Source organism: Carassius carassius, chromosome 13 (assembly GCF_963082965.1).
Source record: "Carassius carassius chromosome 13, fCarCar2.1, whole genome shotgun sequence".
Classification (NCBI taxonomy): Eukaryota; Metazoa; Chordata; class Actinopteri; order Cypriniformes; family Cyprinidae; genus Carassius; species Carassius carassius.
Window position 1 is genome coordinate 5,448,065 of NC_081767.1, and position 25,802 is coordinate 5,473,866.

Sequence of the window (25,802 nt, forward strand, 5' to 3'; positions counted from 1 at the left end):
ATCAATGATCAGCTCATAAGAATATGTTGCACAGTTTACTGAAGCTCTGTACGTTGCATCAAAAAGTCATCATTTATTCCTGGATATCCATTTGTAGTAAATTAATCTAGAGGATAGATAATAATAGCTTTTTTATTTAGTCTTCAATACCCTTTTCCTATCTTTTTAATGTTTCCTCAATATAGAGAAGTCAAATCAGGGGAATCTTAAATAAAAACATTCACATAAGCACAATAATAAATAAAGAAACTTGTAGACTGATCAAGGGCAAGATCCAGGATATGTTTTAAAATAATTCTATGAGATTATATATGAAATAAAATTGAATAATACAAATATTTGAACTTTTAGGTTAACTGCAGTTGTTTCATCTTTTAACAGACTACACTGTCAGACACAACCTCGTGAGTGATCAGCTGTGTGAAGGTGGATTTGATGCTGAGGCGACACATTTGAAGGATGACCCTGAAGTAAGTAAAAGATGAATGAAAACTTGCCTAGCTAGCAAATACATTTAGTCCTGTCTTATCTTCATCATTTGGTTATATAATTATATTGTTAGCAAGGCCTCTCAGTGTATCTTTTTGTCCAGGTTGGGTTTAAATTAAATCAAACTTTACAAAATGTAGCATAGATTTTATGTCAGGAATGATGAGGTCTCTACACATGAGGTAAGTTGTTCATTTTCTTGATCAGGTGTCTGTGAAACATCTTAACAAGACTGATGAAGACGTGGAAGGTTTATACACTGTTAGTAGGATGCACTTCTCCTCTGTTTTAAAACAAACAAACAAACAAACAGTAATTTATTTCAGTAGAGTAACTAAATCCTCATTTGGAAAACAACTTTCACCTTACCATTGTAAAAACTGTCTCTCTTAAAGTTTGGATCTCCACACCGTCTTCCAGAGGAGAAGGATCTCAACATCCTGGCAAATAGAGGCCCAGATAGCCACGGATGTGATCTCAGCACACCCCCAAAACCCAGCAGCAGCACAGAGGAACAACATCCTCACGAGAGCACTGCTGATGCTGCTGTGGGAAACGACCAGGAGAGGAAGGTGATGGAGAAAGTGAAGAAGAAAAAGAAGTGGTGGAGGGTGGCCTCTTTGTTTGGAGCTGTGAAGAAACATCTGAAGCGCAGCTCGAACCCAGTTCAGGGTGAAGAAGAGCTGCAGCAAGAGCAGAGTGAGGGAGTGAAGAACCAGAAAGAACAGAAAGCCAGATACAGTGATGGTAAATGACATGACCATGACCAGTCATCATTCATACCTACACATCCATTACTAGGACATTCATTAATCACTCAGTTGAATCATTCTAGTTTTAAATTAAGATAATAATAGCTTTTAGGCATCTTGTTTGGTCTGTAATTGGTCTATTTTGGTCTAATTTTTAAGGTTTCCTCAATGAAGAATTGATAAAATGTGTTAAATCGGAAATTTTAAATAAATAAAATCCACATCAACACATATAAATCAACTTCAAAATGGATTAAGGTCATGATCAGATCTTTCATCCAGGAAATGTAAAAAAAAAAATAGTTTTTGTTATTTTATATGCACATAGTTTAGGGGTGACAAATAATAACATGAACATATTCAGTGTCTACTGATGAAAATATTATCACTAAATCTGTAATTTAAGATTGTATATAAAATCAAATGGAATAATAACTATAACAAATGTTTAAAACTGCAGTTGTTTTATCTTGTAACAGACTTCATTTCCAGCCACTACCAGCTGGGTGATCTGCTGGGTGAAGGTGGATTTGGTTCTGTGTATGAGGCGAGACGTTTGGAGGATGACCTTAAAGTAAGTGAAAACTTGATGAAAACTTATCTAGCGAAGTGATTTTGCCCCGTCTCATCTTTATACTTCTGTGATGTCATGCTATTGTTTGCAAGGCCTCTCAGTGTATCTTTTTGTCCTGGTTGGACTTAAATTCAATTCAACTTTACAAAACTTGTCTGTTTAGATTTAATGGTGGCCTCTTCACAAGTTAATTGTTTGTTTTCTTGATCAGGTGGCGGTCAAATATGTTAATAAGACCAAAAACTACAGGGAAAGTTTATACATTGTAAGTAAGATGCACTCTCTCTCTGTTCTCCTCTCACTAACTAGTAGGAAAACTGGACTAAGTGGACTTATTTGGAAAATAACTTCTATCTTACCAACGTCTTTCTTTTAGCCTGGATTTCAGCAACTTGTTCCACTGGAGATCGCCCTCACAATCCTGGCAAATAAAGGCCCCAGAGTGCCAGAGATCATCCAGCTGCTGGACTGGAAGGACTACGATGACCATTTCGTCATGATCCTTGAATGTCCCTCTCCTTGCGAGACTTTGGAAGACTTTGTGGGGCGTCAGGGTGGAAGTCTCAACGAGAGCTTAGCACGGCGAGTCATGATGCAGGTGGCTCAGGCTGCGAACGTGTGCTGCCAGCGCCAAGTGTTCCACCGTGACATCAAACTGAACAACCTTCTCATCAACAACCAGACACTTGAAGTCAAACTAATTGACTTTGGGTGTGGGGATATTCTGAGGACAACAGTCTACATGTCATACTCTGGTATGTACTGTATCTAAAAGCTACAACTCTAGTGACGATTATATTATGAGTTGACCAGGCATGAATCACCAAAACAACAAGAAGCACCCGATATATATACAGTAGAATTGTGACACTGTTACAGTCATGGATCTCGTCACCGTTGTGAACCGAACTTGCGCATCTAACAAAATCTTTTTCTTCCAGGCACAGCAACATACTCCCCTCCTGAGTTTCACATAAAGGGAAAGTACCACGGCAAGCCTGCGACGGTTTGGTCACTGGGGGTTCTGTTATTTAAAATAGTGGCTGGATATTATCCAAGTTTCTTAGATCTGCACATACTCAAACTGAACCTCTGGTCCAAAACTGGTCTGTCAAACGGTAAGAGTTCAGTTATCTTTTTAAATACAAAACAGGGACAAGTGGCTTTCTGAAAGATGGCATTAGAAAATGCATGAAGTTGCCTGAACTAAGTTTAAGGTAATATTCAGATGTCCCTCTCATCTTTCTGCACAGAATGCTGCAGATTGCTCCGCGTTCTCCTGCAAATAAAGCCAAAGAACCGAATTCAACTGGAGGAAATCCTTTCCCACAAGTGGTTTACGGTACTAAACCTAAGATCACCTTAAAATAATTTGACATATTTAAAATTTTTCTTTTCAAATTTACATTTTCAAATCAAGTTTTCTTGCGTTTATTACTAGATAGGTTGTATGTTTTACCTTATAAAATGTCATTTGTAGTGTATTTTTACACATGTAATCATGGTGAGAGTGATTTCACCAAGTACAACATGTTCCTGGATCAACATCCTTGTTGATTCTGGAACAACATTCCAATCAACCAATCAGAATTGAGATATAACTTTTCAGGAAATATCTGTTTTAGGCTTAAAATCAGGGTTAGGTGCTTCTACACTCTTGTTAATCAGCTATCATTTCCAACTGATTTAAGGAAAAAATTATGGGTAGGGTTAGGTTTAGGGGTAGGGATTGGGTTAAAGGTACAATTTGTAAGATATTTGCAGTAAAATATCCAAAAACCAATAGGCTAGTGTTATATATTTTGTCCAGCTGATTACTAACAATATCTCTAATGTTTTCAACTACTTGTAAATCATGAGAAAATTCCCATTTTAAACAGTGACATGGGGCAGTGCAGTCGCCTGTCAATGACATTAGTTACCCTTTGTTACTGCCTTTACTGACGTAGAAACCACATGACAACAGTGTTGTGGACAAATGCGCAAGTAGCTTCACGACAAACTTCAACTAGAAAGAGATGCCGATCACGCTTGTGTTTTACTCGACAGGTGAGTTGGTTTGATTTGTATCTTTACAGAAAACGTATGCTATTATAACGATCAACAAGATTAGTATGATGGGGCATACACGCCAAACGTGGGACATCGCGTTTCTAGACCCGCGCGAGGACGCGTATGTAATCTACTTGCCCAAATCGTTGAACTCGTTTTAAATGCATGATTTATCTTTCCATCTGATTGATGGCCGTCAGCGGATGGGTAGAAGACAACAAATCCCATCATTCCACGCTCCTTCTTAGCGTCAGCAAACCACGCGATTGTTATTGTTTTGATAGTGCGCCCTCTTGTGGCAGGTCCTACAAACGTTACCTTTAAGTCTATATTTTTGGACAATAATGTTGATCCAGGAACATGTCTTGGCAAAATCACGGTGACCATTTAATAATACTGTATTTATTTCTGTTTTGTTTCAGGTCACCACATAAGACCACCTCAGAAGTTGTTGTATCTTCAGCTCTCCAATGGTTCCTGCAATAGTTGCACCAGTATCAGAGGCCCAGTCTACGACCATGTCTATCCTGTGCAGTTCAAAATGTCCCAGAAAAGTAGTTTAAACCTAGAATATATATTAATTTAAGGGCTGGGCAAGTTAATGCGTTATTAACGCGTTATTATCGTATTATTGCATTAGATGATTAACGCCAACAATTATTTTATCGCCCATTAATAGTTTTTGTTATTATGAAAGTCCATTGCTCACTGGCTCTGAATACACATACAGTCAAAGCATGGGTCACAGGAGGGGTGGGATGTTGATTAGTACTGGCTTGGGATGGGTGTCATCACGCGTCTCAACCAATGAGAGCATTTGTGGTGGGCCCAAGACTGCCGCAGCTCACATGAAGTGCTCAGGACTTCATAAGTGGGAAACACAAAGTTTCCGTTTACATGTAAAGGCAGCAGAGAAGCGCTCTCGCTCAGCTCAGTGGAGTGCATCGATTTGTTTTGAGTCTTTTGTGAAGCGGTAAAACACGGCCCTCTCACAATACACAGAAATCAGCTGAAATCATCCGTGAAGCAGTTTATAAATAATAAAAAGCAGTTTATAAAAAATAAAATCTTGAATCTTGAATATATTGCTTTACAGATCTATCACATTTGCTGCTCAGAAATGTTCACGCTATCACGCTGCATGTGTTAGAAGTTTTGCGGTCCGCTCACACTACATGTGCACTGCACCCGAGCCCAACTGAACCGTGCTCTGACCCACCTCTTCCAACTGAGCCGGGGCCAGCTAAACGAACCGCGGCACGGAGCGATCACACTAGTCAAACGAACCGGCATGATTAAGATTACCTAGTGTGATACAACCTTATTCTCCCGCATCCCGCACACACGAGTCTCTACTCGCCCATCAAGTGTCCCGCACTGCACTCGATAGTGCAGGTCTCCAATCTGAAGGCGTCTGTTATAATCTTATGATGGAGGCTCTGAACTCTGAGCATAACTTTATTTTCTATAACAAACTATAAAATATTTTTAAATAAAGTAAAAAAAAAAACAATTAAGTAAAACCACAGACTGCAACACACTGTAAAATACCATCTGAACATGTTAAAAGCTATAGACACCAGGAGAAATAAACAACTTGATTCATATAATACACTATAGGCTATATCAGATACATAAAGACAGCACACACACACACACACACACACACAGACACACACATGCACAGAGAGAGAGAGAAAGAAATCCTGATTTGGAAGAAGCCTGCAGACAAATGAAAATGTAAACTAGCCACAAGTTATTAAAGCAAAAGTCATGCCTTTATTAGTATTTTATATAAAATATATTTATTGAATTGTCATTAAACTGGACAATACATACATACTCCTGTGAAAGTAATGCATCGGATTTGTTGTGCAATACATTTTTGTATATAAAATCGATTGAAACACTGAGACACTGTGTTTATATATGCACTTTATATTAGGGTGACCAGATGTCCCCGTTCAAAACAACCTGCGAATACACTGGAAAAGCTAGACCAATTTAGCCAGCTGGCTATCATATGATTGCAACTATTGCGATTACTTGGTCGCAACATGCAAGCCGTTACTGTAGCCATGAAAAGCCTGGACAAGAGCATAGCGCTATTATCATCAGTTATCAAAAGAGACTGCATTATATACATATTTGTCACAGTGTCTGGGTTGTGTTCTCTGGGGTTCCACTAGATGTCCTCCTTTCTCACGGTGTCTGTCACCTTATCACATCCTGTTCCCTTATTTGGTCACCTTCCTCCTTGTTGAGTAATTGATTGTTCCCCACCTGTCTCCTGTTCCCTCATTATCCTTCTGTGTATTTATACCCGGTCTGTCTGAGTCTGTGTTACGGAGTCCTTGTTTAATGTCTTATGATTATTCATGTCCGTCAAATCAGTCTTGCCCTTCCCTTGTCTTCTTGTCTTGTTTTCATGTTGGATTATGTTTGGTTTTGACCCCTGCCTGGACTGTTTACCCCTTTGGATTACCCTGTAATAAATGACTTACCTGCAATTGGTTCCCTCTCCTGTGTTTCCTGTAACACTGTACGTGACAGAAGGACTCCGTCATGCAAGGAACCAGCGGTATGTCTTTTTCCCGCTCCCCAGCCAGGATGGCGGAGCGGAGGGCGAAGTATCTGAAGTTGATTGCCCTCCGCCAAGAGGGCAATGAGGTGGGTGCCCTGGCACAGGTGTTCTGGTCCCTGGCCGAGGGCATGGGATACAATGACGCAGCCCTTAAAGATTATTTTAACAGCAGGCTGGATGATCCAGTTTCTCAGGAGGAGATGGCGCATTTAGAAACTTTGGAGTTCTGGGAGTTTGTGTACTATTTGCAGAATTGGCTTCTGTGGGATGCCCCAGCCACTCCTGTCTCTTCCGGCGGGGTGGTCGTCAGCCCAGCACCACTGCCCAGGATGGCAACCAGCCAAGCGCCACAACCCAAGATGGCCGCCAGTCCAGCACCACTGCCCAGGATGGCTACCAGCCAAGCGCCACAGCCCAAGATGGCCGTCAGCCCAGCGCCACAGCACAAGATGGCCGTCAGTCCAGCACCAGAATACAAGATGGCCGCCTGTCCAGAGTCATGGCCCAAGATGGCTACTTGCCCAGCGCCGCTGCACAGGATGAGAGTCTTAGCTGACCCTCCGGAGTCGAGTCAGGTTCCAGTTGACCCTCCAGAGTCAAGTCAGGTTCCAGTGGACCCTCCAGAGTCGAGTCAGGTGCCAGTGGACCCTCCAGAGTCGAGTCAGGTGCCAGTGAACTCTCCAGAGTCGAGTCAGCTGCCAGTGGACACTCCAGAGTCGAGTCAGGTGCCAGCGAACTCTCCAGAGTTGAGTCAGGTGCCAGCGAACTCTCCAGAGTCGAGTCAGGTGCCAGTGAACTCTCCAGAGTCGAGTCAGGTGCCAGTGAACTCTCCAGAGTCAAGTCAGGTGCCAGTGAACTCTCCAGAGTTGAGTCAGGTGCCAGTGAACTCTCCAGAGTCGAGTCAGGTGCCAGTGAACTCTCCAGAGTCGAGTCAGGTGCCAGTGACCTCTCCAGAGTCAGGGCTAGTCACCGCTGATCCTCCAGAGTCAGGGCTAGTCACCGCTGATCCTCCAGAGTCAGGGCTAGTCACCGCTGATCCTCCAGAGTCAGGGCTAGTCACCGCTGATCCTCCAGAGTCAGGGCTAGTCACCGGTGATCTTCAAGGACTGAGTCAAGTCACCGGTGATCTTCAAGGACTGAGTCAAGTCACCGGTGATCTTCAAGGACTGAGTCAAGTCCCCGGTGATCTTCAAGGACTGAGTCAAGTCACCGGTGATCTTCAAGGACTGAGTCAAGTCACCTCTGATCTTCATGAACAAAGGCAAGTCACCTCTGATCTTCATGAGCAAATACAAGTCACCAATGATCTTCATGAGCAGTGTCAGGCCAGCACCAATCTTCTGGAGTCCAGTAAGGACACCAGGGAATTACCAGAGTTTCGTTGTCCCGTTGGTCCAGCCGCACGGAGGTCTGCTCCGCCTTGGGGGGCTCTGGTCCTGACCACATGGCTGTGGTGGTCTTCTGCTCCGCCCTGGGGGCCTTCCGCCCTGACCACACGGCTGTGGGGGTCTTCCGCTCCGCCCTGGAGGACTCTGGCTTCGTCCACAAGGACGTGGTGGTCTTCTGCTCCGTCCTGGGGGGCTTCGGCCCTGACCACACAGCTGTGGTGGTCTTGTGCTCCGCCCTGGTGGGCGCCACATGATGTCCTTCATGGACTTCTGTTTTTTGTTTCTTGGTTTCTGTTATGTTTCTGTCTGTTCCCCTCGGTGAGTCTGGCCCTCCGTCCCTCCCCCTGAACCTCCTCCGGTCCTCCTCCCTCCTGGTCTCCCTGTTTTGTGTTTACATTCTGGTGCCTGTTCCCCATGTTTTTCTTTTCTGGCCCTCCGTCCCTCCCCCTGAGCCTCCACCTGTCCGCCTCCCTCCTGGTCTCTGTTTTGTGTCTGTCATGGAGCGTCTGGGAGCCACAGTGTCTGGGTTGTGTTCTCTGGGGTTCCACTAGATGTCTTCCCTTCTCACGGTGTCTGTCACCTTATCACTTCCTGTTCCCTTATTTGGTCACCTTCCTCCTTGTTGAGTAATTGATTGTTCCCCACCTGTCTCCTGTTCCCTCATTATCCTTCTGTGTATTTATACCCTATCTGTCTGAGTCTGTGTTACGGAGTCCTTGTTTAATGTCTTATGATTATTCATGTCCGTCAAATCAGTCTTGCCCTTGCCTTGTCTTCTTGTCTTGTTTTCATGTTTGGATTATGTTTGGTTTTGACCCCTGCCTGGACTGTTTACCCCTTTGGATTACCCTGTAATAAATGACTTACCTGCAATTGGTTCCCTCTCCTGTGTTTCCTGTAACACTGTACGTGACACATATTAAAACAAAGTAATACTGTGGTGCAGTGTATAACAAGACATGTAGGTTGCGGGATTGTTTTGCACAATAGGCCTATTAAACATTCCTGAAACTCTGCGTCACAACTCTGAAGTCTTTTAAAGGAATGATATAAAAAACAATAAACTAATCAGTTACATTTCCACAATTACATTTGCATAAAGCACATACTTTGTAGTCAATATGAGCCTGAAATGCAAAATATTAACCCTGATTAGGGATAAACAAATAAACAATATTCGAAAGGTTTTCGACAGTTGTGAAAATGTTAAATACAGTTAGAAAATAACATATTTGTTGTTTTATTTATCATATGTTATCATATTTATTTTATTTTAATGTGTTTTTGTAAAGCCATAATTTTGTGATAATACCAGCCTGTTTTGAGATGTTTGCTGTTTGCAGGGGTGTAAAATATGCTACTTGAGTAATTTTACTTGATTACTGTACTTAAAGATTATTTTGGGGGTATTTGGACTTTATTCATGTAAAATGTAAACTGATTACTTGTACTTTTACTTAATCACATATCTGAAGAAAAATACTGTACTTTTTTCTCCATTCAATTTTATATTAACTTCAGAAGTACTCATTCATTTTTTTGCATTTTTATTTTATCTCATGTACATTAAATATGGTAAACAGAAATTCAAATGTGCCTTTGATCTGCAAAATCCAATGAGGTTTGTTTTCACACATCAAGCACACACATTTCAGCTTCAGTTAAACTTTAACCAGGTACATTTCTGGCATCAAAAGTTGTCGAATCTGAGGAAGAATTTCGAGGTAGCAAAGTTGCTGTTTTTTCCCTCAAAAAATAAATAAATAAATAAAATAAAATCTCTCTCTATATGAATATTGTTCATTTTGATGTATTTTTAAGCTGTATATATTGGCTGAAATACTATCAGTGACAAAAATTTAATTACAATTCATGTTTTGGTATAGAGATGACAGCTTTTTTAAACACATTTCCAAAACGTGTTTAAATGAGCCTTGTATGTTATATTTATTATAAATCATGTGTAGTGATGTTCTTACCAGAGTGCACTTTTTACACCCCAGGATATTTGCGATGGTTATTATTTTTCAGTGTGAATTTTGGTGAATTGTATATATATATAAATAAAAAAAAAACCTGGTATATTAGGTTTGATCCTCAAACACCACTCTATCAATTATGATATTAATGTATGCAACCAACAACAATCAAATAAAAAACACAAAAACATACTGTCGTATGTAAATTCGTAGATAATGACAAGTGAGATTTCAGTGATATTTTAACCACTGAAGTAGGAACTGCCCCCTGTTTTAATTTCAGAAATCTGGTCACCTTACTCTATCTATCTAGACAGATAGGCCTAGATAATTATAAGAGTTGCATTTATATGAAATTTAAATATTTAAATTCATAAAATACATTTAATAGATAGATTTTGTTTCATGGTGGGCAACATGTTTTTCTTTACTACTTAAATTGTGAATTGTTTAACAATTTTTTAATCTGGGTCTTTTAGGTAAGCTATAGTTTACTCTTGTCATTTAATGATAGGACACTGGGATTCATTATGATCCCAGTTTAAAATATTAAAATCAGGGGTCTCATTCACGAAAATCATCTTAAGAAATATGTAAGAAAAATACGTTAAGAAATGTCCTAAGATAAATTCCAAGAAGTTCTTAAGAAATGCGATTCTTGTAAAAAAAATTCTGATGAAGAAAATGACATGCATTATTGAATTTTGTCACATTTAGCTTCAAACAATGTAAAAAAAATGGTATGAATTTTTTGACGGTCACTTTTTAGCACATTTACAACAATATTTGTCAACTTAGAGATATTTTAAATAGTTAAATATAAATATTAAATGTTAAACCTAAATGTTAAATGTTAAATGTTAAATGTTAAATCTAAATGCTAAATCTAAATCTAAATATTAAATCTAAATCTAAACTCGAGCACCCACGGAAAATACAGAGCACCCACGGAAAATGAGCACCCACGTGTGCCAGTGCCAGACTGCCAGTAGGCTACATTTATTTAAAATTAAACATTGCAGTTGGCGCTATGAAGCGTCTGCCACACTGTGATTGGTTATGTTGTTGTCAGTGACAGTGACATAACCAGTCGCATGCATGTTCCATATCCTATCCACCAATCACAGCGTTTCTGAAAACGTCCCATCCCCCACTATACAGTGCCGTGCGAGTATGTAATCATTTACTGCTTTCTGTAATCACAAATCATTAATCAGACTAAAATGGACAGATTTGTTATAAAAAAAGCCAAACCTATTAATATTGATATATCGACATCCACCACAAGTGCCCTCTCAGATAATAAGCTATGTGCTTTGATCTTGATGTGTTGTCTATGTTATTCGTTCGCTATGAGACCTTGAGTAACAGCTGGTAGTACAGAGGGAAGAGAACGCAGGTCAGTATATCGCGATATACACTGTACATATTGTATAGACACACTAGGTAAGAAGTGAGCGCCACACAGAGGCGGCCTTACCTATGTTTCACCCGTTTCAATTGAAACGGGCCCCGCCCTCCAAGGGGGCCCCCAACATAACAGGAAAATCCCATTCATTTTCTCCCTAGGATATTGATTTTCAGACATAATGTCTAAAGTGGTCTCCAACACGTCGCTCGCGAGAGTAGCTCGTGACCTGATTGGAGGTAGCTCGAGGGCCGTTCAATATCGCGTCTTTTGCACGCTCAAGTTCATTATTTCAAATAATTGAAGCGACGCGCTCATTTTTTTCCAGGCGCAACAAGTCAACATGAAGGATGGGGGTGCACCCAAACTACGGGTGTTTTTTCTAAATAAATCTTCTAGCAGAGCTACAGCAAAGCGTTTTTCGGTGGTGGAAATCCATTAGCTATTAAAACTTCTCTGTCGTTGTGGAGAGCGCATGGTGCATAGCAACGACAGACGCCACGGGAACCGAATTTTACTATTAATAATAAAAGATAAGCTAATAATGTGAATTGTAAATGTCAGTATTTTGTCTTTTTTTGAATCATTCTTTCTATAAAAATGATTTAAAGGCTGAAATATGCGAGGTTTATCTTTTTATAAAAACTTTTTTGTCAAAACTTTATTTGAACGTGTACATGTTAGATAACATGTTGCAAGACACTCCTTTCAAAAATCATTTTTAATGTTACTATTTTAATGTTCATGTAAACAATTGCATATTGATGGTAAGTTTATTTGTTATTTGGTTTTCTACATAAAACTTGGTGAATTGATTTTATTGTGTAGTATTAGTACTTTTTGAACAGGATTATGTGATAACCATGCTCATTTTGGTCACTATAATCATGAAATTACATTTTCATACCATTTTATCTCTAGTTATGATGCACTATAAAATCAACAATAATTATGTGTTTTTACAGTATAATATTTTGATATATATAGCCTATGTCAATTAAGGGGGACATATATAGGCCTACAATAACTCTTTTAGGTCTAAAACAGTTAGCATAGTTGTTAATATGAGAGTTATGAGACATTATTTAAGAGATTTAATTATTGCATGAGTAGCTCTCGGCCACTTTCATTTTTAAAAAGTAGCTCTCAAATGAAAAAAGGTTGGAGACCCCTAAACCATCCAAGTTATATTCACCACGAGCTACGAGGTTGTGAAACAAAAGTTTCTGCTCCTATAAAAGCCACAAAGTATAAAAATAAACCTTGTTATTTGCGATCTTCTGGAGAAATACTACACTACCCATAATTCTAAGTAAAACACTGACGTCTCTGATTGGTCGAACTCGAGTCGCGCCGCAGTTACCATGGCTACGTTTACCGCCCCCGCGAATGGTGATCTGAAGTAAACAAATACCGGTATTTTATGTGTTTATATAGCCTACCTATTTTTTACAGTCTATGGGAAATAATTTGAATAGGAAATGAAACGTACATATGCCAGTGGTACTGAAAAAAGAAAGATATCAGACAACAAAAAAAAAAGCTTTATTCAGTCTACCAAAAGTGACCTCTTTCTTTGGTCCAGCATCTGTAACGTTATCCCTACCGGCGACAGCAGCGACCGAATCCCCGTCACAGTATGCTAGCCAAAATAAAAATTATCCGTCTTCAGCTCATAGTCCTAGCAATAATGATGACCAAACATTGTTAGAACAAGAACATGACGATGAAGTTTCTACCGCCGAGACAGGTGAGGGAGATGCCAGGGAGAAAGCCCCGTTTACAGAGACAGACCCGGGGTGCTGGCCAGAGCATATTGGCGCTGATCAACGAATTGATATTGTTAGGAGCGGTCCCGTTCAGATAGAGGAGTTTAACTTCCCACAAAGCCAATCACACCGCCGTTTTACCAAGGACAGATATTTCATGACGATGAAAAATGGAGAAAAGATACGCAGGTCATGGTTAGTGTACTCAAAATCATCCGATTCAGTCTTCTGTTTCTGCTGTACCTTACTTGGCAAGCGGACGAGTAGTCTCACTCACAGAGGTTTCAGAATGTGGGAACGACTCACTCTTACACTCCAGGATCATGAAAAATCTAACACACACCGTGCCAATATGGACAACTGGCGCGAGTTGGAGAAGCGCGTAAAAACGCACAGTACCATCGACAATACCTATCAAGAAATGCAAATGTTGAAAAAAAGACAGTGGAACGACGTCATGAAAAGGTTAATTGCCATAGTCTGTCACCTTGCAGAACGAAACCTTGCATTCCGTGGCCATAATTCCAACCTACATGAAGCAAACAATGGAAACTTTCTAGGTGTGGTGGAGCTGCTTGCAGAGTTTGACCCAGTGATGAGCGAGCATGTCAGACGAGCGGAGACAAAAGAGATTGCTGACCATTATCTGGGGAAAACGATACAAAATGAGCTGATCACTCTTATTGGAGACAAGACAGTGGAAGCAATAATACAAAGAGTAAAACAGTCCCATTACTACTCTGTGATAATGGACTGCACCCCGGACGCTGCACACATAGAGCAGCTCTCTGTGTCACTGCGCTTTGTCAAGTGCCAAATCGGTGCCGGGGCTACTGTTGGAGAGCATTTTGTCGGTTTCCTACCAGTGCTAGACACATCAGGCACAGGGCTAACAGATGTCTTCTTGAAGCATTTGGAGAAGTTAGGCCTGGATATCGAAAAATGCAGGGGACAGGCGTATGATAACGGTAGCAACATGCGGGGAAAAAATAGCGGTGTGCAGAAAAGGGTGCTTGATATCAACAAAAAAGCACTGTTCATGCCATGCGCCAGCCACAGTCTAAACCTCGTCATTGTAGATGCTGCGAAGTCAACAGTGGAGTCTGTGAGCTTCTTTGGGGTGCTGCAACGTCTGTACACCATTTTCAGCTCCTCCACACAGAGATGGGAGATTTTCAAGACAAACGTGCCACAGATGACCCTAAAGGCCTTATCCAACACGCGATGGGAATGCCGCGTGGAAAGTGTGAAAGTGCTGCGCTATCAGCTTCCTGCTGTCGGCGAAGCTCTTCTCTCACTAGTCGATCATGCAACAAAAAAAGGTATGTACGAGTCGAGTGTGTGTTGTGTTATATTTTTTTTTGTTTTTTTTTGTGATAGACAGTCTATGATTTTAGTGTATTAGGCTATTAGGGTGTTTTTAACCATTCAAAAACTTAAAACACCCGGTGTCAGGATTATATTGAGCTGTTTCAGTACAATGCCAGCGGCGCATGGCATTGTGAAGCGTCATTATAAATTGTTGAAATTTAAGAAAACAACATTATTGTTATTATCAGGTGACAGTGAGACTGCGTCTGCTGCCAGAGGTCTTGAACAGGAGATAACGAGCTGGAAATTCCTTCTTACTGTCATCATCTGGTACAACATTCTACATGAGGTTAATCATGTCAGCAAGCTGCTCCAGAGCCCACAAGTTGGGATTGATGTGCTACAGCACGAGGTGGGATATGTTCTTAAATTCCTAAAGGAATACAGAGAGAACGGCCTTTCATCCGCCCTGACAGATGCTAGAGACATCGCGGAAGAGATGGAGATGCCAATGGTCTTCCCCACTACACGAGGCCGAAAACCCAAACGCCAGTTTCCGTACGAGCCCCAAAATCCGGATCCTTCCTTGACAGTGACACCCGAGGAAAAGTTCAGGAGAGATGTTTTCCTCCCACTAGTGGACTCTGCCATTGCAGGCACTAGTGAGCGCTTCAAGTTGATGGAGACATTTCATGGTCTGTTTGGTTTCATTTATAGTAGAGAGGAAATGAAAAGGGCCGTGGAAAGTTACACCCTCAAAGAAAGCTGCGCAAATATAGAAAAAACCCTCTGCGATGTGGACGCTGAGGACCTTGTGCGCGAGATCTCGGCTGCTGTTACTGCCGTGCCTGCAAAAGAAACCACTGGCCTGCAGATTATGAGCTACATTTACAGAAACAATTTAGTTGAATTGTATCCAAACCTCAGCATTGCTCTCCGACTCATGATGACAGTGCCTGTGACTGTAGCGAGCGGAGAGAGGAGTTTCTCTCGCTTGAAGCTAATAAAAACACACCTGAGGTCAACAATGCTCCAGGAGCGGCTGTCAGCTCTCGCTCAGATTTCAATTGAGCACGAGGTGACAAAATCGCTGGACAAAGATGAGCTTATCAGGGCATTCTCAGCACTCAAACACAGAAGGGTGGATTTCTAAAAAGGGTTCAGGTAAAATCTAACGTTACGCCCGCCGCCCGATGAGCTGTCCACGGTGCTGAAATAACGCGAAAACATCGTTATTTATTTATTTATGAAGTTCGGTTCAGTGTCAGTTAGACACTTTTTCTTCTTTGCTTTTGTTATACGTATTACGGAGCCCGGGAAGTCACCTGTGTGAGTAAAAAAAAAAAACAATCCGTGGGTTTATAAACCGTAGGCCTACTCACGAATTCTCAAACTGTTCCCTCGGTTTAACAAATCGTGCCCACGGATTAATAAACCATACCCACGAGTTTCTAACCCGCGCTCTCAGATTTGTAAACAGTGCCTGCAGTTTCTGAAATCTGTACCCACTAATTCATAAACCGTGCCCACGCTTTCGCAATCCGTTCCCACGGGTTTGTAAAATGTACTCACGGATTTGTGGCTCACTCATTTTAGAAGAACACCAGGAGGTACGTTGTAAACAAATCTTATTGTATATTGTTTTATTGTGTATTAAGTGGAATATCAAATTGTCTTAACTGCGTCTAACGGGTATGGGTGAATATACAATTTAATATGAATGGCGTGCATCAAAATATTTTGTTTATTTGTGATAATCTTAACACTTTATTATTATTTTCTAACCAGTATTATGACTGATATTTGACGAATTGTTTTTTTCCTTTTTTGTAAGTTTTGGACAAAAGCGTCTTCTAAATATGTAAAATGTAATAATAATAATAATAATTATTATTATTATTATGATTATTATTTGTGTTTAACTATAAATGAGTTCACTTAGTAATACAGTAATATGTTTGTCATAAAATAATTTATCAATGCTTTATTTTTATAGGCTATAACCTAAACTTTTACAGTTTTGGATAAAATAGGCCTACATTTTTTTGCATAATTTTAGCTTAAATAAAGCGCTCATAAATTATTTTATAATAAACATATTGTCAGGAGAAAGCAGGCTGGATTCAGGTGCGGGTAAACTCAAGGCTTTATTCACAAAGCGGAGACAGAGAAGAAGTGATAGGTGATAGAGTGATAGATCGCAGTGACAGGATGAACAGCAGATGAGTCACGTTTCACAGGTTTCACTCGCAGTGACAGGATGAACAGCAGATGAGTCACGTTTCACAGGTTTCACTCGCAGTGACAGGATGAACAGCAGATGAGTCACGTTTCACAGGCTTCACTCGCAGTGACAGGACGAACAGCAGAAGCTACTAGGAGCTCTGGGCTTGTAAGAACTAGAGCAGAGAAATGAGCTAAACACACTGGAGCCTGAGGACAAGACACGACAGGGTGAGTACAAAGAGCTGCTAGATGATCGGAGCTATTGGAACGAATAACAACAGTCTGACAATAGACAGAGAAACACAGGGAATAATAAAGGGGAAAAAATTAGAAGGACATAGAGAACAGGTGGCGAGTAATTAAGGTTAACAACGGGGAAACAAGGGAGGCGGGGAAAACACAAACAGGCAGACGCGGTGAGCTGTCAAACCATCCCAACACACACACACCCAAACCAAAAAGACAGGTGATTAGCCCGAGACCCGACAGTACCCCCCCTCCCAGGAGCGTCACCTGGCGCTCTAGGAAGGGGCCTACCTCGATGCCGCCGGAAGTCCTCAATCAACGAGCGGTCCAGAATGTCCCGGGACGGCACCCAACACCTCTCCTCTGGACCATACCCCTCCCAGTCCACAAGATACTGAAACCCCCTGCCGCGGCGCCGCTCATCGAGTAATCTCTTAACCGTATAGGTAGGAGATCCATCCACAAGACGAGGGGGTGGGGGGTGGGGCGACTGCAAGCAGGATTAAGGGGGGAAGAGAACACAGGCTTGACCCTGGAAACATGAAACACCGGGTGAACCCGACCAAGAGTAGGAGGGAGCTTGAGCCTGATCGCCACCGGACTAACCACCTTGGTGATGCGGAAAGGCCCAATGAATCTGGGTGCCAGCTTACGAGAAGGCGCCCGGAGAGGCAGATCCTTGGTAGAGAGCCAAAGCCGTTGACCACACACATAGGTAGGAGGAGAGGACCGGCGACGATCAGCTGCAGCCTTGGTTCTGTCAGAGGTTTGGACCAAAATCCTCCTGACTCTCTCCCAGGTGCGACGGCAGCGCTGGACGAAAGCCAGGGCAGATGGAACCGCTGCGTCGGGTTCCTGTGATGGGAACAGAGGTGGATTATAACCAACAGCACACTCAAAAGGGGACATACCTGACGCGGCCGCAGGAAGGGTGTTATGGGCGTATTCTGCCCAGGAGAGCTGCTGACACCAGGAACTCGGATTGTTGGATGCTAGACAGCGGAGCATTCTTCCTAGATCCTGGTTGGCCCGCTCACACTGCCCATTGGTCTGAGGATGAAAACCAGATGACAGACTTGCAGAGGCCCCAATCTGTCTACAAAACTCCCTCCAGAACCGGGAGACGAACTGGGGACCCCTATCAGAAACCACATCCACCGGTAACCCGTGGAGACGGAAGACGTGATCCACCACCAGTTGAGCGGTCTCCCAGGCGGAGGGTAGCTTGGACAGGGGAATAAAATGAACCGCTTTGGAAAAGCGATCCACCACCGTGAGAACTACAGTGTTTCCCTTTGACGGAGGAAGCCCAGAGACGAAATCAAGGGCAATGTGTGACCAAGGACGGGAAGGGATAGGGAGAGGATGCAGTAGACCATCAGGAGGGCGATTGACAGGCTTACTTTGGGCACATGTGGGGCAGGCCAACACAAACTGTCTAACATCTGCGGCCATAGTAGGCCACCAAAAACGCTGTCGGATGGCAGACAACGTTCTCCGAATACCTGGATGGCAGACTAACCTGGATGAGTGACCCCACTCAAGGACCTCAGAGCGCAGCGCAGCCGGCACCGGCAACCTGCCCGCCGGGCACTCTCCCGGCACCTGCACCCCTCGACCGGCCTCCTCAACTCGCTGCTCGATACCCCACGAAAGAGCCCCGACCACCACCCCCTCAGGAAGGATGGCCTCGGCCGCGAACTCCCCCCCCGGAGCACCAAACAGGCGAGAGAGGGCATCAGGCTTGGTGTTCTTAGATCCCGGCCGGTACGAGAGGGTGAAGTTGAATCTGGCAAAGAAGAGCGCCCAGCGGGCCTGACGCGAGCTCAGCCTCTTGGCCGAACGGATGTATTCAAGGTTCTTGTGATCCGTCCAGACCAAGAAGGGCTGCGCTGACCCCTCCAACCAATGACGCCACTCACCCAAGGCCAATCGTACCGCCAGCAGCTCTCTGGTGCCGATGTCATAGTTACGTTCTGCAGGGCTGAGACGACGAGAGAAGAAAGCACAAGGATGAACCTTCCCATCATGGAGGGAACGCTGAGATAGAACTGCGCCAACCCCAACGTCCGAAGCGTCAACCTCGACAATGAACTGGGCCTCCGGATCTGGAACCATCAGAACAGGTGCAGAGACAAAACGGGACTTTAAAATGTCAAAGGCTACCTGCGCCTCCCGGTTCCACCTGAAGGACACCTTAGTGGAGGTTAAGGCTGTCAGCGGTGCAGCGATTTGACCAAAATTCCGGATGTAACGTCGGTAGAAGTTGGCAAAACCCAGGAAACGCTGCAGAGCCTTCCGGGAGTCAGGGACCGGCCACTGGGCAACAGCTTCATTCTTAGCGGGATCAGGCTTGATCCCCTCCGTAGAAATAATATGGCCAAGGAACGTAACAGACTCAGCGTGGAATTCGCACTTCTCCGCCTTGACAAACAACTGGTTCTCTAGTAACCGCTGGAGAACCCGTCTGACATGCTGGGTGTGTAATTGGAGAGAAGAAGAAAAAATCAAAATATCATCCAAATACACAAAGACAAATTGATTAATCATTTCACCCAACACGCTGTTGACGAGTCCCTGGAAAACGGCTGGAGCATTGGTCAGACCAAACGGAAGAACCAAGTACTCGTAGTGTCCCGAAAGGGGTGTTAAATGCCGTCTTCCACTCATCCCCCTCCCGAATGCGCACCAAGTGGTAGGCGTTGCGCAGGTCTAACTTGGTGAAGACCCGAGCTCCCTGTAATAATTCAAAAGCAGAAGACATTAAAGGTAGGGGGTACCTGTTCTTGATAGTAATGTCATTCAAACCTCTGTAATCAATACAAGGCCGCAGGGAGCCGTCCTTCTTCTGAACAAAGAAAAACCCTGCACCAGCGGGAGAGGAGGAATGGCGGATGAGCCCAGCCTGAAGTGACTCACGTATGTACTTGTCCATGGCCTCTCTCTCTGGACCTGAAAGGGAATATAAACGACCCTTAGGCGGAGAAGAGCCCGGGAGGAGATCAATGGCACAGTCGTAGGGGCGATGCGGAGGTAGCGAGGTGGCCCGGGCCCTACTGAAGACCGCCCGAAGATCATGGTACTCCGCCGGAACACCAGTCAGGTCAGAGGGATCCTCCTGAGGAACACAAGACACAGAGACAGGACAAAAAGCAGCACCCAAACATGACACGTGACAAGACTGACTCCAGGCTAAAACAGAATTATAGACCCAATCAATGTGGGGATTGTGCTTTTGCAACCATGGGTGTCCCAGAATTAAAGGAGCCTTAGGGGAATCAATAATAAACAGTTCAATCTGCTCATGATGACTGCCAGCAATATGGAGGTCTATCTTGGGAGTGACGTGGGTGATGGTGGTAAGGGGACGGCTAGCTAATGACCATGCTGAAACGGGACTAACTAAAGGAACAAGCGGGATTCTCCAACGTTGAGCAGAGGCAGCATCAAGGAAGTTCCCCTCAGCCCCTGAGTCCACAAGGGCGAGTTCAGTGTGTAAACGACTCTGGAAGGAGAGTTGGAACGGCAGCTGAGTGCGTGTTGCAGGAGAGCTTGAGCTGAGAACCGTGCCCACCAGGACGCTCCGCCTCACTGGTGGACCCTGGCCCTTTAATGGGCACTATAGGGCGAAGTGGCCTCCCTTGCCGCAGTATAGACACGCCCCCGACAACAGACGCTCCTGCTTCTGCCGTGGTGTAAGCCGTAGACGACCCAACTGCATGGGCTCCTCCTCCGAGGGCTGTCGGCTGGCAAAACTGGCTGAAGAGGACTCTAGGTGGCGCCACGGGGCGGGTGTTTGTCACTGTTTGCGGTGCCGGCTGAGACGACCCTCAATGCGGAGCGCGAGACTAATGAGCCTATCCAATTCCCGCGGGAGCTCTATGGCCGCGAGTTCATCCGAAATGGCGAAATCCAACCCCTCAAGAAAACGAGCGCGCAGCGCGCTCTCATTCCAGCCGCATGCCGCAGCTAAAGTCTGGAACTGGATAGCATAGTCAGTGACGGAGCTCCTCCCCTGTGACAGTCGTGATAACTGGGCCGCCGCCTCGTCACCCTGAGCAGAGCGATCAAACAATTTGGCCATCTCCTGACTGAAATCCGCGAAAGTGGCACAACAGGGAGCCCGCGATCTCCAAACGGCGATTCCCCATTCGCGGGCACGGCCCGAGAGGAGTGTAAGGACGTAAGCCACCTTGGTCTCTTCATTAGCGTAACGCCGGGGCTGCAGAGAAAACACCAGCGAGCATTGGGAGAGAAACGCTTGACAGGCGTTAGGATCGCCATCGTAGACCGGCGGATTGTTGGCATGGGGTTCGGACTCGTGTGACATACCGGTGTGAGAAACGGGACCCCGGCTCGTTGCCTCTTGCTGAAGATCGTCCACCCGTGTGAGGAGTTCGGAGACGCGGGCACTGAGAACTTCCACATTCAGCGCGGTGGTGTTGAGCTGAGTGGCATGCTGCCCGATCAACACTCCCTGTTGAGCGAGAGCCGAGCGAAGCGGACCAGATCCCGCTGAATCCATAATGAGGTCAGACTGTTCTGTCAGGAGAAAGCAGGCTGGATTCAGGTGCGGGTAAACTCAAGGCTTTATTCACAAAGCGGAGACAGAGAAGAAAGAGTCACGTTCCACAGGTTTCACTCGCAGTGACAGGATGAACAGCAGATGAGTCACGTTTCACAGGTTTCACTCGCAGTGACAGGATGAACAGCAGATGAGTCACGTTTCACAGGTTTCACTCGCAGTGACAGGATGAACAGCAGATGAGTCACGTTTCACAGGCTTCACTCGCAGTGACAGGACGAACAGCAGAAGCTACTAGGAGCTCTGGGCTTGTAAGAACTAGAGCAGAGAAATGAGCTAAACACACTGGAGCCTGAGGACAAGACACGACAGGGTGAGTACAAAGAGCTGCTAGATGATCGGAGCTATTGGAACGAATAACAACAGTCTGACAATAGACAGAGAAACACAGGGAATAATAAAGGGGAAAAAATTAGAAGGACATAGAGAACAGGTGGCGAGTAATTAAGGTTAACAACGGGGAAACAAGGGAGGCGGGGAAAACACAAACAGGCAGACGCGGTGAGCTGTCAAACCATCCCAACACACACACACCCAAACCAAAAAGACAGGTGATTAGCCCGAGACCCGACAGTACCCCCCCTCCCAGGAGCGTCACCTGGCGCTCTAGGAAGGGGCCTACCTCGATGCCGCCGGAAGTCCTCAATCAACGAGCGGTCCAGAATGTCCCGGGACGGCACCCAACACCTCTCCTCTGGACCATACCCCTCCCAGTCCACAAGATACTGAAACCCCCTGCCGCGGCGCCGCTCATCGAGTAATCTCTTAACCGTATAGGTAGGAGATCCATCCACAAGACGAGGGGGTGGGGGGTGGGGTGACTGCAAGCAGGATTAAGGGGGGAAGAGAACACAGGCTTGACCCTGGAAACATGAAACACCGGGTGAACCCGACCAAGAGTAGGAGGGAGCTTGAGCCTGATCGCCACCGGACTAACCACCTTGGTGATGCGGAAAGGCCCAATGAATCTGGGTGCCAGCTTACGAGAAGGCGCCCGGAGAGGCAGATCCTTGGTAGAGAGCCAAAGCCGTTGACCACACACATAGGTAGGAGGAGAGGACCGGCGACGATCAGCTGCAGCCTTGGTTCTGTCAGAGGTTTGGACCAAAATCCTCCTGACTCTCTCCCAGGTGCGACGGCAGCGCTGGACGAAAGCCAGGGCAGATGGAACCGCTGCGTCGGGTTCCTGTGATGGGAACAGAGGTGGATTATAACCAACAGCACACTCAAAAGGGGACATACCTGACGCGGCCGCAGGAAGGGTGTTATGGGCGTATTCTGCCCAGGAGAGCTGCTGACACCAGGAACTCGGATTGTTGGATGCTAGACAGCGGAGCATTCTTCCTAGATCCTGGTTGGCCCGCTCACACTGCCCATTGGTCTGAGGATGAAAACCAGATGACAGACTTGCAGAGGCCCCAATCTGTCTACAAAACTCCCTCCAGAACCGGGAGACGAACTGGGGACCCCTATCAGAAACCACATCCACCGGTAACCCGTGGAGACGGAAGACGTGATCCACCACCAGTTGAGCGGTCTCCCAGGCGGAGGGTAGCTTGGACAGGGGAATAAAATGAACCGCTTTGGAAAAGCGATCCACCACCGTGAGAACTACAGTGTTTCCCTTTGACGGAGGAAGCCCAGAGACGAAATCAAGGGCAATGTGTGACCAAGGACGGGAAGGGATAGGGAGAGGATGCAGTAGACCATCAGGAGGGCGATTGACAGGCTTACTTTGGGCACATGTGGGGCAGGCCAACACAAACTGTCTAACATCTGCGGCCATAGTAGGCCACCAAAAACGCTGTCGGATGGCAGACAACGTTCTCCGAATACCTGGATGGCAGACTAACCTGGATGAGTGACCCCACTCAAGGACCTCAGAGCGCAGCGCAGCCGGCACCGGCAACCTGCCCGCCGGGCACTCTCCCGGCACCTGCACCCCTCGACCGGCCTCCTCAACTCGCTGCTCGATACCCCACGAAAGAGCCCCGACCACCACCCCCTCAGGAAGGATGGCCTCGGCCGCGAACTCCCCCCCCGGAGCACCAAACAGGCGAGAGAGGGCATCAGGCTTGGTGTTCTTAGATCCCGGCCGGTACGAGAGGGTGAAGTTGAATCTGGCAAAGAAGAGCGCCCAGCGGGCCTGACGCGAGCTCAGCCTCTTGGCCGAACGGATGTATTCAAGGTTCTTGTGATCCGTCCAGACCAAGAAGGGCTGCGCTGACCCCTCCAACCAATGACGCCACTCACCCAAGGCCAATCGTACCGCCAGCAGCTCTCTGGTGCCGATGTCATAGTTACGTTCTGCAGGGCTGAGACGACGAGAGAAGAAAGCACAAGGATGAACCTTCCCATCATGGAGGGAACGCTGAGATAGAACTGCGCCAACCCCAACGTCCGAAGCGTCAACCTCGACAATGAACTGGGCCTCCGGATCTGGAACCATCAGAACAGGTGCAGAGACAAAACGGGACTTTAAAATGTCAAAGGCTACCTGCGCCTCCCGGTTCCACCTGAAGGACACCTTAGTGGAGGTTAAGGCTGTCAGCGGTGCAGCGATTTGACCAAAATTCCGGATGTAACGTCGGTAGAAGTTGGCAAAACCCAGGAAACGCTGCAGAGCCTTCCGGGAGTCAGGGACCGGCCACTGGGCAACAGCTTCATTCTTAGCGGGATCAGGCTTGATCCCCTCCGTAGAAATAATATGGCCAAGGAACGTAACAGACTCAGCGTGGAATTCGCACTTCTCCGCCTTGACAAACAACTGGTTCTCTAGTAACCGCTGGAGAACCCGTCTGACATGCTGGGTGTGTAATTGGAGAGAAGAAGAAAAAATCAAAATATCATCCAAATACACAAAGACAAATTGATTAATCATTTCACCCAACACGCTGTTGACGAGTCCCTGGAAAACGGCTGGAGCATTGGTCAGACCAAACGGAAGAACCAAGTACTCGTAGTGTCCCGAAAGGGGTGTTAAATGCCGTCTTCCACTCATCCCCCTCCCGAATGCGCACCAAGTGGTAGGCGTTGCGCAGGTCTAACTTGGTGAAGACCCGAGCTCCCTGTAATAATTCAAAAGCAGAAGACATTAAAGGTAGGGGGTACCTGTTCTTGATAGTAATGTCATTCAAACCTCTGTAATCAATACAAGGCCGCAGGGAGCCGTCCTTCTTCTGAACAAAGAAAAACCCTGCACCAGCGGGAGAGGAGGAATGGCGGATGAGCCCAGCCTGAAGTGACTCACGTATGTACTTGTCCATGGCCTCTCTCTCTGGACCTGAAAGGGAATATAAACGACCCTTAGGCGGAGAAGAGCCCGGGAGGAGATCAATGGCACAGTCGTAGGGGCGATGCGGAGGTAGCGAGGTGGCCCGGGCCCTACTGAAGACCGCCCGAAGATCATGGTACTCCGCCGGAACACCAGTCAGGTCAGAGGGATCCTCCTGAGGAACACAAGACACAGAGACAGGACAAAAAGCAGCACCCAAACATGACACGTGACAAGACTGACTCCAGGCTAAAACAGAATTATAGACCCAATCAATGTGGGGATTGTGCTTTTGCAACCATGGGTGTCCCAGAATTAAAGGAGCCTTAGGGGAATCAATAATAAACAGTTCAATCTGCTCATGATGACTGCCAGCAATATGGAGGTCTATCTTGGGAGTGACGTGGGTGATGGTGGTAAGGGGACGGCTAGCTAATGACCATGCTGAAACGGGACTAACTAAAGGAACAAGCGGGATTCTCCAACGTTGAGCAGAGGCAGCATCAAGGAAGTTCCCCTCAGCCCCTGAGTCCACAAGGGCGAGTTCAGTGTGTAAACGACTCTGGAAGGAGAGTTGGAACGGCAGCTGAGTGCGTGTTGCAGGAGAGCTTGAGCTGAGAACCGTGCCCACCAGGACGCTCCGCCTCACTGGTGGACCCTGGCCCTTTAATGGGCACTATAGGGCGAAGTGGCCTCCCTTGCCGCAGTATAGACACGCCCCCGACAACAGACGCTCCTGCTTCTGCCGTGGTGTAAGCCGTAGACGACCCAACTGCATGGGCTCCTCCTCCGAGGGCTGTCGGCTGGCAAAACTGGCTGAAGAGGACTCTAGGTGGCGCCACGGGGCGGGTGTTTGTCACTGTTTGCGGTGCCGGCTGAGACGACCCTCAATGCGGAGCGCGAGACTAATGAGCCTATCCAATTCCCGCGGGAGCTCTATGGCCGCGAGTTCATCCGAAATGGCGAAATCCAACCCCTCAAGAAAACGAGCGCGCAGCGCGCTCTCATTCCAGCCGCATGCCGCAGCTAAAGTCTGGAACTGGATAGCATAGTCAGTGACGGAGCTCCTCCCCTGTGACAGTCGTGATAACTGGGCCGCCGCCTCGTCACCCTGAGCAGAGCGATCAAACAATTTGGCCATCTCCTGACTGAAATCCGCGAAAGT

The 25,802-nt window shown here is 45.8% G+C and overlaps 2 long non-coding RNA genes across 2 annotated transcripts; both read left to right on the forward strand.

Annotated features, from left to right (window-relative positions):
* Positions 1 to 1,174: 1,174 nt before the first annotated feature.
* On the forward strand, positions 1,175 to 2,080 carry LOC132155559 (uncharacterized). The gene is made up of 3 exons (XR_009437276.1): positions 1,175 to 1,236; positions 1,721 to 1,815; positions 2,027 to 2,080. It is a non-coding gene; the product is annotated as an uncharacterized LOC132155559 (long non-coding RNA).
* A 681-nt stretch (positions 2,081 to 2,761) lies between these two features.
* On the forward strand, positions 2,762 to 4,384 carry LOC132155560 (uncharacterized). The gene is made up of 3 exons (XR_009437277.1): positions 2,762 to 2,933; positions 3,069 to 3,157; positions 4,290 to 4,384. It is a non-coding gene; the product is annotated as an uncharacterized LOC132155560 (long non-coding RNA).
* Positions 4,385 to 25,802: the final 21,418 nt, after the last annotated feature.